The sequence below is a fragment of the Podarcis erhardii genome (genome assembly GCF_964252035.2).
Source record: "Podarcis erhardii genome assembly, chromosome: 11".
In the NCBI taxonomy this organism is placed as follows: Eukaryota; Metazoa; Chordata; class Lepidosauria; order Squamata; family Lacertidae; genus Podarcis; species Podarcis erhardii.
Genome location: NC_138501.1, coordinates 26,160,257 through 26,175,783, shown reverse-complemented (window position 1 = coordinate 26,175,783; position 15,527 = coordinate 26,160,257). Strand labels below are relative to the sequence as shown.

Genomic DNA, 15,527 nt, shown 5'->3' with positions numbered 1-15,527 from the left:
GGCCAATTGTTGATGGCAGCCTCCCTTCAAACATTGCTTCTAACCATGAGAAAATCTCAAGATGAAATTTACCACTCAGTTTGTAACAGCAGTGCTTTAGGGAAGATTGATCGCTGCTTTTGGAGCTCTGGAAGCTGTAAATTGTTGCAGTCTGAGAAGATGTGTGACTTTCTCTCACAGATGAGTTTTGTTCTAGGCAGAGGAACAAGCACTTGCTCCATGTTTCCTAATCCCAAATTATCAGAGGTAGGCCACATTGTACTTAACCGTGTTGCCACTTGCAGCTGCTTTAAAGATGAAAGAAAGAAAGAAAGAAAGAAAGAAAGAAAGAAAGAAAGAAAGAAAGAAAGAAAGAAAGAATAATAGATTTGCCTTTCCACAGCTTCTTTAGAAAGTCATCAAGTGTTATTCTGAAGATGCTGTTGAAAAGTAAGGGGAGGGGAATTCGAGAGCCAGTGTGGTGTAGTGGTTAAGTGCAGTGGACTCATAATCTGGTGAACCGGGTTCGATTCCCTGCTCCTCCACATGCAGCTGCTGGGTGACCTTGGGCCAGTCACACTTCTCTGAAGTCTCTCAGCCCCACTCACCTCACAGAGTGTTTGTTGTGGGGGAGGAAGGGAAAAGAGAATGTTAGCCGCTTTGAGACTCCTTCGGGTAGTGATAAAGCGGGATATCAAATCCAAAGTCGTCGTCGTCGTCTTCTTCTTCTTCTTCTTCTTCTTCTTCTTCTTCTTCTTCTTCTTCTTCTTCTATGGGCAGCTCATACTTCTGCAAAGCTATAATGCAAGTGTTATCCAGTTTAAAAACCGATCGCAGACCTAAACTTGCAAGATCCCAAATCATTCCTGAGTGTGGGATGAATTTAAAATATGAAATAGCAGAGCCTTTTATGTGATGGCTGCATGATTGTAAACCAGTGCTTGTTGTTGTTTAGTTGTTTAGTGCTTACCAGTGCTTACAATCAGACAAATATTATTACTTGCAGCTGCTTGCCTGTTTCCTTCATTGTATCCTTGGGAATAGCCTGACATGACATAGACCAGTCAGAAGATGCTGTACACATTTTTTAATATGATACACACTCTGGGCCAATTTTGGGTTTCATGAGTTGACCCTTGTTCTAAACCAGGATTCCCCAACCTTCCAAATTGATGAAGGAAATTCCTCTAACACTAACAAAATATCTTTGAAACACATAGTTTATTATATTTTAAAATGACGCTTACATTCAAATGCATCTTAATCAGCCTCATGTGCATTCAAATGCATCTAAATGATTCTGCAGTTTCATCCTGTGATAGTACAACTTGAATAAATGCACCTTTGTAAAGATGCATCAGAATAATAATAATTCAGTTCCCCCATTCATAAACACTACAAACCCCATGCTGCAGCCTTGTTTAACAAAAGTCACAATCAGGACAAATATGCACTGCAGTAACGAATTCGTCAAATTTCCAATGGATATGAACATTTGGCAGGTAACTTATTTCAGATTCACTGAGACTTCCCAGGAAGGAATTTGAAGCAGGAATAGTTTTCTTGGTTCCATATGTGTGTTTGACATGCACTGAACAGAAGTAACTTTAAAGTTATAGTGTAAAAAAACAAGAGGAGGGGAAAGTCTGCAGAAGAGTGCTCCAGATGAATCTAAGCACTACTGATTAACACCAGTTTTTGAAATGTTAATTAGTTTTACACTTAACAGCTTGTCATTGTCTAAAAGGGCATTGGAGCAAACTTTACAAAGTGCAGACTGAGGAGTTTTTAACTCCTTAGTGCCAAGGCTGGCACATATCCACATGCTCTCAATGGTGTTATGAGTAGACAATTATTAATTAGCTGTAGTAGGTTGCAAAATAATGGCCTGGTGTCTCTACAATGGCAAATTAGAGAAACAAGTACAATTTATATGACGAAACACTTCAGTTCTATATATATTTTACAAAGTTATTTTGGGGGCTGACTTTTTTTAATGTAATTCAAGTCAGGGTGTCAGATGTACCATTTGATTTAGTATCCATGCAGCTGACTTGTGTTATGCATTACTTCATCAAGATACAGTGAGCAAATGATCTGAGCAAATGATAAGAGTTCTGGAGAGCAACAATCCTCTTGTATTTATACAGGTTATGGGCCAACTTGATTTCTACAAGTCAAAACAAAGAGTACCTTAACAGGCCCAATTCCATGTGAAAGCAATCCTCTTGGTTTTCCTTTGAGCGACATGCATTCCTTCTGCAACTCTTGTGATATTAGTTAATCTTTCACATCAAATGTAGTTGTTTTAATTTTTGAAAACCGTAATCCTGTTGCAGAACTTCACGCTACAATATTGTGAATTGTGGTAGATTCTGAACTGTAGTGCTTGCTATTAGTCACATGGTTTGACTTGTTGCTGAGGAGAAACTTCTCCACAGAGAACTTCTCCTTCACATTTGTAGAGGTGTGTGTTCCAAATTGGGGACAATTTAATGGTGCAGACTTAAATGGCTCCTGAAAATGGAGTTACTGTCAGCAGCAGAGCAGTAGTGGAGCTGTGGCATTTGCCCCCCCCCTCCTTTTATTTTAATGAGAACATAAGACAGCTGACTGCAACTCTCACCACTTCCAACACCACATGCCCCTAAAACAGGAATCTGTGGGATTTATGGCAACTGCCACCACAAACAATAGTCACCACCATTTTTTGTGGTGGCTGTTTTCCTGGGGGGGGGGTGTCATTGGCTTGCAAATGCTAAGAGGAACTTGATAAACATCATCATTGAAATGCTATTTAAAAACCTGCTACTGTCTTGTCACCACCTGAATGTCTCTCCACACAGAAAACTCTTTAAAAATCCGCACACAAATTGAGAAATAACGAAATTTGCCACCCACAAATAGGCACCAAACTGTGAGGGGGGAGGGGTTGGGGAGGATGAGGTTTCATTCAGCATTAATCTGATCCAGGGGTATTTACAATTTCTTCTGGGATTTTGGAGTTCAGATTATCTGATCTGGTTCCTGAAAGGCAGTAGAAATTGTTTTTTTGCTCTATTCCCCCATCACCACCAATTCAAAATGTTATCTAGAGCACCACCCATGTCTCTTACAACGGCTTTCCTGTCTACATTACTGATCCAATTATCTACCCTCCTCAAATTATGATTTAATTTCATGTATGGTAGTATCAAGATTCTTTCAATAAAGACATATATCCAGCACAGTTTATAAAAACCTCAGAGCCAAACAAGAAAATAATAAAACAATAAAAAATTACAATGAAAATAGCAGGTGTATATCAGAAGTTAGTAACCATTAGCCCTCCAGATGTTGCTGGACTACAGCTGTCATCAGCCATTGGCCATGCTGACTGAGCCTGATGGGAGTTGTAGTTTAGCATCATCTGGAGAGCCAAATGTTCCCCATGCTTGGTATAAACAGTAGTTTGGTTTTGCTGTTTTTAATGAGCATCAGCTAAGCCTTCCATAGGGTTCTACCATTGAGAAATTCATCTCCCTAGTTGTCACACGCCTTGCCCCAGAAGGCATGGGCACCTGTGGACATCCAGCAATAGTTGCTTCACTTGAAACAGCTCCAAAGGCTTTGGGATCTCACGAAAAGCCTCTATGGATGTATCAATAGATACTGCTTTCTATTGGGCCAATACGCATGGAAAGGGTTTAACCAAATGTTACACGCACCCAATGAAGCTGATCTACATTAGAGTAATTTCCCACAGAGGTGGTTGTATTTAAATTGACAGGCCAATCTCTAATTTCTAATAATCTCTAATATCATGTGTGATGTTCACCTGTGTTTTATCTGTGTTTTACCTATTGAAATAAATGAACATGACTAACTCCATGAATTTCAGTGGGTATACTCTGAATAAAACATAGTTGACTACCAACCCATACTGTACATCACCAACAACTTTTATTGGCATATTTGCATTTGTGTTTTCAATGGGAGCAAACGAGAAAATATACATGAGGTGTATTATAACACAGCATTATGCATCTAAATCATGCTCTGAGTGTATATTTATTGAGTTGAGCTCTTTGTAGTTTGTTATCCTACATTCCTTGACACTACTGAAGGTTTATTGCAACATGCTTTAGCATAAGATTTAGTCACTCCTGCTCTCCGAAATCTTCCGCAATTTCAACCTTGCATTTAGGCAGTGCTTTTCCCCCCTGGGGGTATTCAAGGGTACGCAGTACTGACACTTTTTTGTAGAAGAAAAGCACTGGTTAAAAGTCTGGTACTTACTGTAACAATGTCCTGGTGAGTACCTGCACTGTTTTCCTAGGAGGAAAGGTTCTGCATTTAGGCAGAATTCTTACTTCTAAACTCACTGCTTTTGCACATGCTACTATCACATGTTTAACGAAAAACTTATGTAACTATAGAACTTTCAGTCCCATATGCATTGTGTTTCCTATGCAGCAAATCTAAAACTTAAGTATATAAACATTAAAATTAGAATTATTCTCTCATTAATTCTTCCAGTTTAACAAGAAGAAGACACCCCAAGCAAAAAAAACAAACTGCTCTGGATTGGTGTTAAGAGTGATGATGGAACGTTTCAGTTTTCCTTATTCCGCAACATCTTCTAGAAGAAGGCCGGTCCAGGGTGGGGGCTTGGAATCTGTTAATATAGTCTTTTATGTTTTGGCACCCACTTTGCAGAATGCTCTCCCTTCTGAAATATGGGAGCAACCTACTTTGGGATGTTCTCCCTGCCTGTTGCATACCTGATTTATTTAACTGACTTTCACTGACTATCTGTATCAAATCTCAGGCCCTTGGTGGCTGCTGTTATGATGTTTTTTCCCTGATAATTTTGTATTGTTTTAAAAGCTCTGGTATTCACTGTATCAAAATGTTAAAAGATTTTTAAAAAATAAATAAATACAAATAATATTTCCTCTGGAGGCAGAAGAGGTGGTAGTGTGGGAATATGCGGCAGGACAAGGGATAGCACTGTGGAGGGGGAAAGTGGGTATTTTTAAGAGAAAGAAAACTCTGAAAATGAACAATGTTTTTTTAAAAAACAACAACAACAACTGTGGATGCTGCATTCTCTATACGCAATGTGGGTATATGTTTGGTCAGCAAACATAATGTAGAAAGGTAATGTACAAGTGTTTTTATATGCTTCTCAGAATTATAAAGGGAGTGTGAGTGGATTTTAAACATTTTGATTAGCACCACAAAGATTTTAATGCTTTATTTAAACAGTTTGCTATAGGGCAAACACATTTGGTAGACAAGTAAAATGAAAGCACAGGCATCAGTTTCTCTGTTTCCTATTAAGTAATGTTGCGAAGTAAGCAGAAGTTGGATTCAGATATCAGATAATTATCTTCACACTGTGTGTCACAGTAAATAATTTTAATTGGTTTAACTTCAGGGACCATTACTGGCCTAATTAGAAACATGAAAAGGCTACAAGTATTAGGAAATATCCTGAAGGAACGAGAACATTAGCAATTCTGTCAAGCCATTTTAAAAATAAGTACACAGAAGCAGTCGCATTTCAGTAAAAGGCAGATCACTTGAAAGGTGCTTTTAGGAAAACAGTACTTGTGAATTTGTTATAAAAGAACTCTGAGGATAAGTGCAGAGATTCCATAGCAGTTTGACATGTGTTATTACTGTGTTAAAGGCACGCTAGTACCGATTGCTGTTTTTAAAAAGCCCAGGTTAACTTTCTCTGAATTACACAGAAATGACAGAGCAGAGAGGCCTGGAGAGACGATGATTTACAGGGCAAACTAGCAAGATCACTTGGTTGAAAAAGGGAGACCCAGAGGTTGGCTTAAAGTTTCTCTTGGTTTCTTGGTTGTTTCCACATCACTTTTTCCTCGGTTTCATACAGGATCTCTTCACATTCCCATCCCTGTAAGTCACTGTAATAAGCATCTAGAATCGCCTGATCCAGAAAATGCTGCTCCAGAAAATGTAGTGATGGCACAGTTATGGTTGCCTACTTATCACAAGGAAATTGTCCTACCTGCTTCTGTGTCATCAAAAGCAGTGTTGTCTGTAAAAGCCATCCATAGATGTTTTCCATTGCATGGGGTTTAGGGATTAGCATGCCAAGGATGCTTCAAAAGGCCCAGGCTTTGGGGACTACTGTGGTACCTCAGGTTACATACGATTCAGGTTACAGACTCCGCTAACCCAGAAATAGTACCTCGGGTTAAGAACTTTGCTTCAGGATGAGAACAGAAATTGCGCGGCGGTGGCGCAGCGGCAGCGGGAGGCCACATTAGCTAAAGTGGTGCTTCAGGTTAAGAACAGTTTCAGGTTAAGAACAGACCTCCAGAACAAATTAAGTTCTTAACCCGAGGTACCACTGTACCTCTTTTTGGTAGTGCTTACAAAAGGTTCAAGAGCACTCATAGAGCACTCATGTCTGAAGCACCAGCTCCACTACCCCTACTACACTGGTACCTCTGGTTACGTACTTAATTCGTTCCGACTGCCTACACGCCATCGGAGCACGATTTCTGTTCTCATCCTGAAGCAAAGTTCTTAACTTGAGGTACTATTTCTGGGTTAGCGGAGTCTGTAACCTGAAGCGTATGTAACCTGAAGCGTATGTAACCTGAGGTACCACTGTATTCATTTTCCTTCCCTTGCCTATTCCTCAAATACTGCTCATTTGGCTATAGTTTTTCTCAAACAGTCCGAAAAGAACTTCCACTCTCTAGCAAAATTCTCATCTTTTTGAGCTCTTATTTTTGCTGTCAACTTCACCATGTCTACATAGTCCATTAACTTTAAAATCGATTCTTCTTTTGCTAGGACTTCGTCTTCCCACTTCTCCGCATAAGGGATTCTGGCTGCAGTACATAAACAACCAAAAGTCCGAAAACTGTACACACACACATGCCTCCATACTCCATTCAGGCAACTAAGAAGCATTATTGCAAGGCAAGGACACATTCTGGTTGGGCAAGAACACATAAGAAACAGGAGAGGCTTGTCTGGTGGGGCACAGCTGGAGCAAAGGTTCCCAGCTGTGGTGTCAGAGCAGAGAAGATGACATAGCCTGAGAGTCCCAAGTGCCCAAGAGATGTCTGGCCTGAACGCTCTCCACCCCTTTGGCAGACCCTATTATCTTAAGAAAATCTTCCTGACTATATTCCTCCCAAGATTACAAAGTCAAATGCATTTTTCAAAGGCCTTTTAAAAAATTGTTTTCATTTGATTTAGTTGCTCTTGTGTTATGTTGTTACTGGCTTAAACTTGCTAGTGTGTATATGCTTGTGTATGGGAGTCACTCTGAGAACTGGTACTGAAGAGCAGGGTATTAAAATCTTTTTAAAATAAATTAAGCTTTAAACTGGTGACACTAGGGGGTTTAGATTTAGAATTTCAAATTTTGATCTGCTTTTCTATTGTTTGTATTTGTTTCATGCTGCATGCTGCCCTAAAATCTGTTATGACAAAGGGCCATGGGGAAAAAAATGTTCTGCATAAATACTTTCAAAGCTGAAAGCGGTAGAAAATTATTTATTCCAATGCATATTCAAAAGAACAACTTTATTTCAAGTGTTCAGGGTTCCAGTCACCCTCCTTAGAAAGTATTCCCCTCCTTTTTTTTACAGCACCCATTCCCCTTCTTTTTTTTACAGAACAGATTTAGGGTGTATTTGGTGGTGAGATGGTGGAAGTTCAGTTGTGCAAGCAGAAACTCTTGCACTAACAGGATGACTGACTTAGTACAGTAGTACTTTGGATACAAACCTTAGGATACACACACACACACACACACACACACACACACACACACTTCCCCCAAAGCATGCTGCGAAACAGGGACTTCCTGTTTCTCAGTGTTTGTGTTTCAGCTCCAGTCCTACCAGTATTCACCACCTGAGTTTGTTATCAGAGGCAATGGTACTGACTTTCAGCATTTAGGAAAACTAAACATTGTCACTATTTTATTTCAAAAATTGCAACAAAAGTGCCACCAAGATTTTATTCTCCACTCCCTTCCCTGTACTCAGTGGCATTTATGGTAATGTGTAATGGTTTGCTCAGGGGCATCTTGCCCATAGAGGCAAGTGGCGTGGGGCGCAACCATGCCAAGTTCTGGAGGGCACCAGGGAAGAGACAGAGGCTGGACGCGGCACCTCCCGGCATCAGCTCACTGCTCTTGCCCACCTCCGCCATGCCGCGCCTCCGCCATGCCACACCCGGAGCCTCTGCCTGCTGTGGCCACCGCAGCACAGGTGCCAGGGAAGAGGCGGAGGCTGGGCGCGGTGCCTCCCAGCATCAGCTCACCGCCCTCACCCGCCTCACTGAAGCAGCGCTGTGCCCGGAGCCTCCACCTCTTCCCCACCAGAGAAGCCACCCTCCAGCCACTGCCCATTTCCTCCAGCCCTGCAAAGCTGCCAGCAGCACTGTAAAAATGTCAGCAACTCTAGGAAACGGGGAGGGGGGCGTCAGAGGGATCTTTGCAATGTGGCACCAGATATACTTAAGGGTTTGTTTCAGTAACATTTGTGCTGTGTGTATCTAGAAGTAATCCCACATTTCCATGCAGTTATTCCAAATGCTAGTGGTGTGAATTGAGAATTTATATCTATGACTATCTACTGCTTTCTTTATCTGTCCTAGGCAGCAGGTTCCTTATCAGACAGCTTTATAATTATGAAAGTAGCTGCATATTAATGATCCAATGCTTACATAAACAAGTGGCCTTGGAGAAATCTAATGGAGATTTGATTTTGCTTAATTAAACGTAAATAATGTTTAAACTTGTAGATTCCAGAATCCTTCAGATGTTTTAATGTGTACAAAATATTGTTATAAATGCAATGTTTAGCTACTATCCTTCTGCTCAGGTAGTAAAGCAAAACTGCTACAAATAGTTTAAATCAAGTTGTTCATACTGGTTTGGGGTTCAGGGCTTTGAGCAGAGAAGCATCAGCTCTCCTGCCTTCTGCGCTTTCATACTGTCATATGTGTGCCAACCAGGGCCGGATTTAGATGAAAAGAGGCCCTAGGCTACTCCACTTGTGAGGGCCCTCCCCATCCCCCACCTTCACAACTAGAAGAAAATGGAATATAATAATAATAATAATAATTTATTATTTATACCCCGCCCATCTGGCTGAGTCCCCAGCCACTCTGGGCGGCTCCCAATCAGTATTAAAAACAATACAGCATTACATATTAAAAACATCCCTGAACAGGGCTGCCTTAAGATGTCTTCTGAACGTCAGGTAATTCTTTATCTCTTTGACATCTGATGGGAGGGCGTTCCACAGGGCGGGTGCCACTACCGAGAAGGCCCTCTGTCTGGTTCCCTGTAGCCTCACTTCTCGCAATGAGGGAACCGCCAGAAGGCCCTCGGCGCTGGATCTCAGTGTCCGGGCTGAATGATGGGGGTGGAGACGCTCCTTCAGGTATACAGGACCGAGGCCGTTTAGGGCTTTAAAGGTCAGCACCAACACTTTGAATCGTGCTCGGAAACGTACTGGGAGCCAATGCAGATCTCTCAGAACCGGTGTTATGTGGTCCCGGCGGCCACTCCCAGTCACCAGTCTAGCTGCCGCATTCTGGATTAATTGCAGTTTCCGGGTCACCTTCAAAGGTAGCCCCACGTAGAGCGCATTGCAGTAGTCCAAGCGTGAGATAACTAGAGCATGCACCACTCTGGCGAGACAGTCTGCGGGGAGGTAGGGTCTTAGCCTGCGTACCAGGTGGAGCTGGTAGACAGCTGCCCTGGACACAGAGTTAATCTGCGCCTCCATGGACAGCTGTGAGTCCAAAATGACTCCCAGGCTGCGCACCTGGTCCTTCAGGGGCACAGGTACCCCATTCAGGACCAGGGAATCCTCCACACCTGCCCGCCTCCTGTCCCCCAAAAACAGTACTTCTGTCTTGTCAGGATTCAACCTCAATCTGTTAGCCGCCATCCAACCTCCAACCGCCTCCAGGCACTCACACAGGACCTTCACCGCCTTCACTGGTTCTGATTTAAAGGAGAGGTAGAGCTGGGTGTCATCTGCATACTGATGAACACCCAGTCCAAACCCCCTGATGATCTCTCCCAGCGGCTTCATATAGATATTAAAAAGCATGGGGGAGAGGACAGAACCCTGAGGCACCCCACAAGTGAGAGCCCAGGGGTCTGAACACTCACCCCCCACCACCACCTTCTGGACACGGCCCAGGAGGAAGGAGCGGAACCACTGTATAACAGTGCCCCCAGCTCCCAGCCCCTCTAGACGGTCCAGAAGGATGTTATGGTCGATGGTGTCAAAGGCCGCTGAGAGATCCAGCAGAACTAGGAAACAGCTCTCACCTTTGTCCCTAGCCCGCCGGAGATCATCAACCAGCGCGACCAAGGCAGTTTCAGTCCCATGGTGAGGCCTGAATCCCGATTGGAAGGGATCCAAATGGTCCGTTTCCTCCAGGCGTGCTTGGAGTTGTTCAGCAACCACCCGCTCAATCACCTTGCCCAAGAATGGCAGATTTGAGACTGGGCGATAGTTGGCCAAATTGGCCGGGTCTAAAGATGTTTTTTTAAGAAGCGGTTTAATGACCGCCTCTTTCAGCGGGTCTGGGAAGGCTCCCTCACAGAGGGAAGCATTCACCACCCCGCAGATCCCATCGCCCAGCCCTTCCCGGCTCGCTTTTATCAGCCAGGATGGGCAAGGATCAAAGAGACAGGTGGTCGGTTTCACTCGTCCAAGCAGCCTGTCCACATCCTCGGAGGTAACAGATTGGAATTGATCCCATGTAACAGGACCAGACAGAACTCTAGCACTCTCCCGCCCTGGCCCTGCTCCCACGGTGGAGTCTACCTCCTTCTGAATCTGAGCGATTTTATCTGCAAAAAACTTTGCAAAAGCATTGCAGGAGATCTTGGGGTCCCTACCAGGCCCCGGTGGTACAGGTGGTTCTGATAGATTGCGAACCACCTGAAAAAGTCTCCTGCTGCTGTTTTCTGCAGATGCAATGGAGGCGGTGAAGAAGGCCCTCTTCGCCGTCGCCATTGCCACTTGGTAGGCTCGACGTTGAGCTCTAACCCGTGTCCGGTCTGATTCAGAATGAGTTTTCCGCCACCGGCGCTCTAGCCGTCTCAACGATTGTTTCATCACCCTCAGCTCCGGGGAAAACCACGGGGCTGTCCGGGCTCCATGCAATCGGAGAGGGCGCTTCGGAGCCAGACAGTCAATAGCCCTGGTTAACTCCACATTCCAGCGGGCCACCAGGGAATCAGCTGAAAGGCCATCAACTTGGGATAAAGCATCCCCTACCACTCTCTGGAAGCCAATTGGATCCATTAAGTGGCGGGGGCGGACCATCCGAATCGGTCCCACCTCCCTGCGGAGGGGAAGGGTTGCGGAGAAGTCCAGTTGCACCAGGAAGTGATCTGACCATGGCACTTCTTTTGTTTCGCTTTTAGTTAATGTCAGATCACCAGCATCCGTAGAGGTAAACACCAAGTCTAAGGCATGTCCGTGGCTATGAGTTGGGCCAGACTTATTCAGGGACAGCCCCATGGAGGCCATGCTTTCCACGAAGTCCCGAGCGGCCCCTTGTAAGGTCGTGTCGGCATGGATGTTAAAATCCCCCAGGACAACCAAGCTAGGTGTCTCCAGGAGCATATCCGCCACGACCTGAAGCAGCTCGGGCAGGGAATCCTTGGTGCAGCGGGGAGGTCGGTACACCAAAAGGAATCCTGTACTGCCCCTATTGCCCAACTTCCAGAACATGCACTCAGAAAACTGGGTCTTCCCAATAGGACGCCTGGTGCAGACTAATGACTTCCTAAAAATCACTGCAACCCCCCTCCCCGCCCACATGACCTGGGTTGCTGTGCGTAAGAGAAACCTGGTGGGCAAGCAGCGGCAAGGACAGGCCCATCTGCTTCATCCAACCAAGTCTCTGTTACACATGCCAGAACAAATCCTCCATCCATGATCAAGTCATGGATGGCAGTGGTCTTATGAATCATTGACCTGGCATTGCACAGCAACACTTTCAGGTCATGTGGGTATCCCTTGCTGATTCTAGTATCCATCCGGTCAGGACCAGACCCGGAGGCAGGAATAGTCCTCAGACAACGACTAAATCTGCCTCCTCTGTAATGACATGGTCTGGTCTTAGCGTAACTCCTCCTCCTACCCGTGATCACTGAGATCAGTTGTCCCAGTGCATTCCCCCCTGTGGAACATGCCCCAGCCATTTTGTGGGCTGGGGCCCACTCCCCGGCAGCCCTGACCCCTCCCCCTAAGAACAAAATAACAACTTATACAAACAAACAAAACCAATAAAACAATACAAACAAAAAAATGTAAAAATTACAAGAACATCAAAATAAAAAAATAATTCCCCAAACCCAACCAAACTTCCATCCCACCCCCACCCCCCACATACAAAAAATCCAAAAGAATTTTTTAAAAAACATTTTAAGAGTGTTATAAACAAAATTGAGTGAAGGCAAGGATGATGACGGGTATTTAAAATCTACAATTCACAATTTTTCCTCTAAAGAACATAAGATATTATTGTTAAATACCATGGTCATTTTTAAAAATGCATAAAATTAACGCTGAAAAACTTTTGCAATAACTGAACTTTGTAAACCTTTTGTGGCCTGGGCAGGCCTGGAAGTAGTTCCCATGTCTTGTTCCTCTCTAACGAATCAAGGTTAAACTTTGGACCTCTTGGAAGCTTGATGGTTCCCAAACTTTCTCTGAGTTACAAACAACAGTTGTATCTGCTATGACTGTTTTAGCAAACTCTTCAGCATACCTTTTGGGTGGTTTACCCCTTGTGGCCCTTTCAGATCTGCGTACTATACACAATCTAGGGCCTTTTCTTTATTATGGCCTGAAGAGGCTGCAGGCCAGGTTGTCCTCTTATATATACCTGCTGGGATTGACAAGTCATCTGACCCTCACCTGAATCTCATAGCTCTCTTGTAGCTGCCTCTGATTAGTTATCATTTAACTCTTGGAAATAATTGGGGAAAATAATTAGCATCACACATCATATGCATGGAACTTGCCGAACCAATTAACCAACTAGAAGGATTACTGTTAATAGCACCAGTTATCCTATAACTTGATATTGCTGGATAGTTTTGATGAACTGCAAAAGCATTTTTAGTTTGCTTTCTGTTGCCACCCTGGAACTTATCTTTATTAGTGCCACTTTGTTTTCTATGATTCCTTGCAAGTGAAGGAAAACAACTTTTCTGCTTGTATATGTTGATAATATAATTTTGGTTACTGAGGATAAACAAGATTGTAAAAAAACAAGATTGGGTGCAGGCCTGGCCAGGACATAGGCATCCTGACTGTGACAAAGGTGACCTGTGTGCTTGCTTGCTTGCTTAACAGCTGTTGGGAACTTCAAGGTCCCTGCTTTCCCTTCTTATGGTCTTTGTACTGGACCTGGAGACTCCAATAGAGAGTATTCCATGTCAAGAAGGAGGGCAAGTGGGCACTCTATCAAATGACAGGGCAGGAGTTACATGGAGCAGGGCCTTTTCACTGGTGGTGCTCATTGTATGCCTCGCTCTTCCCAGACCTGCTCTCTTTTGGCCTGTATTTTGGAGCTTTATAATTTAGGAAGACTTTGGAAGAACTGGTTGACAAGTCTTATCAGTTGCTGATGTATGAGCGGATTTTATTTGCTGCTATTCTGTGCTTCTGGTGCACCAGGGTTTACATCAACATGATAGAGTTGGCCAGGATGCCGGAAGGGATACAATTATGAGCTTTCTCCATTATCTGCACAGTAGGGGTGTTCAGTCAATAGTGCAAAGGCTGAGCTGAACCATTCCCTGCTGGTTACCTGCTTTCAGCAGTAAGGGTCACTGTTTGGTAGTACCCAATTGGTTAGCTGTCAGATTCTAGAGCTCCCTATTGGTGGCTCTTAGGTAATTCACAAAATATGGAGTCCAATCATAAAACACAGTGTTCATTCATAAAACAGTAACATAAATCTCCATTGCTACATATTGGGTGTATATTTCAGCAGTTGAATGTACAAGTTTATGGCCATGCTGTAGTGTAGTGCTTATATGACTGAATAAAAGGTGGCTGGGCTCATTGTCTCAGGGTTTGGGGGGGGGGAGAGGTGACAAAACTGATTTCCAATAAGTACCCCCCCCTTTATTTCCATAACAGTCCTTGAGTCTGTACTCTGAATGGTGACACCAGGAACCTAGAAGGTGCAGGGCTTGTCAGTCCAACCACTGTACAGTCTCATCAGGGATGACCTGAAGGCAATTGGAGCAACTGGGCCAACTTGGGCCCCGCAGGCTGCTCCTAAGGGGACCCCTGTACCAGGGCAATCTAGATGGATTTTATTTATATCTATAAGATTGTGCAAACTTTGGCTGCGAAGTGGGGCCCTCAAAAAAAAAAAAAAATCAAGTTGCGCCCCACTGCTTCAAATTGGGCCCCACTAGCTAGCCCTGAGTCTAATAGTTGCTGGGCCTGAGTTGCCCTGCCCTTGCATGAAATCTTGGGTTTACATTTTTGGGAGAGGGGAGACTGCCCGCTGGGGAGCAGGAGGGCTGGTGAGCCCCCCTAGATTTAGAGGCCATAGGCTTCAGCCTACTTAGCCTATACATAAATCCAGCACTGGTGCCAACCTCCACTGAGAGTCTTAGAGGTTGACAACAGTCAAAGCTGTCAGCCATAGCTGAGCCAGAAAACAACATGCTGTGGGACAAACCTAAACTCAGGACAGCAGAGAAAATCAGAAGGGAAGGACAAGGCAGGAGGTAGGTTTGAGGAGCAACCAGATGTCAAGATCAAATAATAGCAAAGGATAACAGGAACACACCAGAGTTCAGGAGGACCATTTTGTACGAGGAAGGCTTTTATTCTTGTTCTTGCACAGGAAGATCAAATGGCTAGCCTGAGTGGGCAGAGTCAGCCTGGGATCTGAAGATACTTCGTTGTGAAGTTATCACCTGCAGTTCAGTGCAGTTCAGCATACAAGAGAGCGCCACACACATCCCAGAGCCCCTTACAACTTGCTTCTCATGCTATCTCCCAAAGTTCCTCTGGACTCTTATACCAGCACATCCATCACCTTGATTTTTAACAGGCTGCGCCATCCAGGTACGATCATTTTCTGGTCTGCACCATGTCCATTTTTACTTATTGTGTGCACATAAAGGAAGTGGTAGCATTATTGAATCTGTATTCCATCCTTCCTCCAAGTGACTCAGAGCAGTCACAATAAGTAGGCTAGTGATTTTCATGTTAGCCTAGAGATCTCTGAATGAAGTCACCATGCTGCATGGACTGTCCTGGCTCTTCTCTATAGCCACATGAACAACCCATGCATGTGATCAAACTGAACACACAAGGGTATACATGAGTATTCGTCACTTGATGACTTGCAGTGTGGACAACTATGTGAATTTTCCTTCCCGAAAAGCAATGAATTCCAGCAATGGGCCTTTGTCACTTGATCTTTTACACTTGCAGTGTAAAAGTAACATTAGAAAGTGAGACAGGAGCCCATAAAACTAACTCTATCAA

The 15,527-nt window shown here is 44.0% G+C and overlaps 1 long non-coding RNA gene across 1 annotated transcript in view; it reads left to right on the top strand.

Annotated features, from left to right (window-relative positions):
* The window catches only part of LOC309352272, a 41,361-nt gene extending 36,754 nt beyond the window's left edge, over window positions 1-4,607 (top strand). The window contains exon 3 of the long non-coding RNA XR_014161219.1: window positions 4,498-4,607. This is a non-coding gene — a long non-coding RNA (uncharacterized lncRNA). The remainder of the gene's footprint in view (window positions 1-4,497) is intronic.
* Window positions 4,608-15,527: the final 10,920 nt, after the last annotated feature.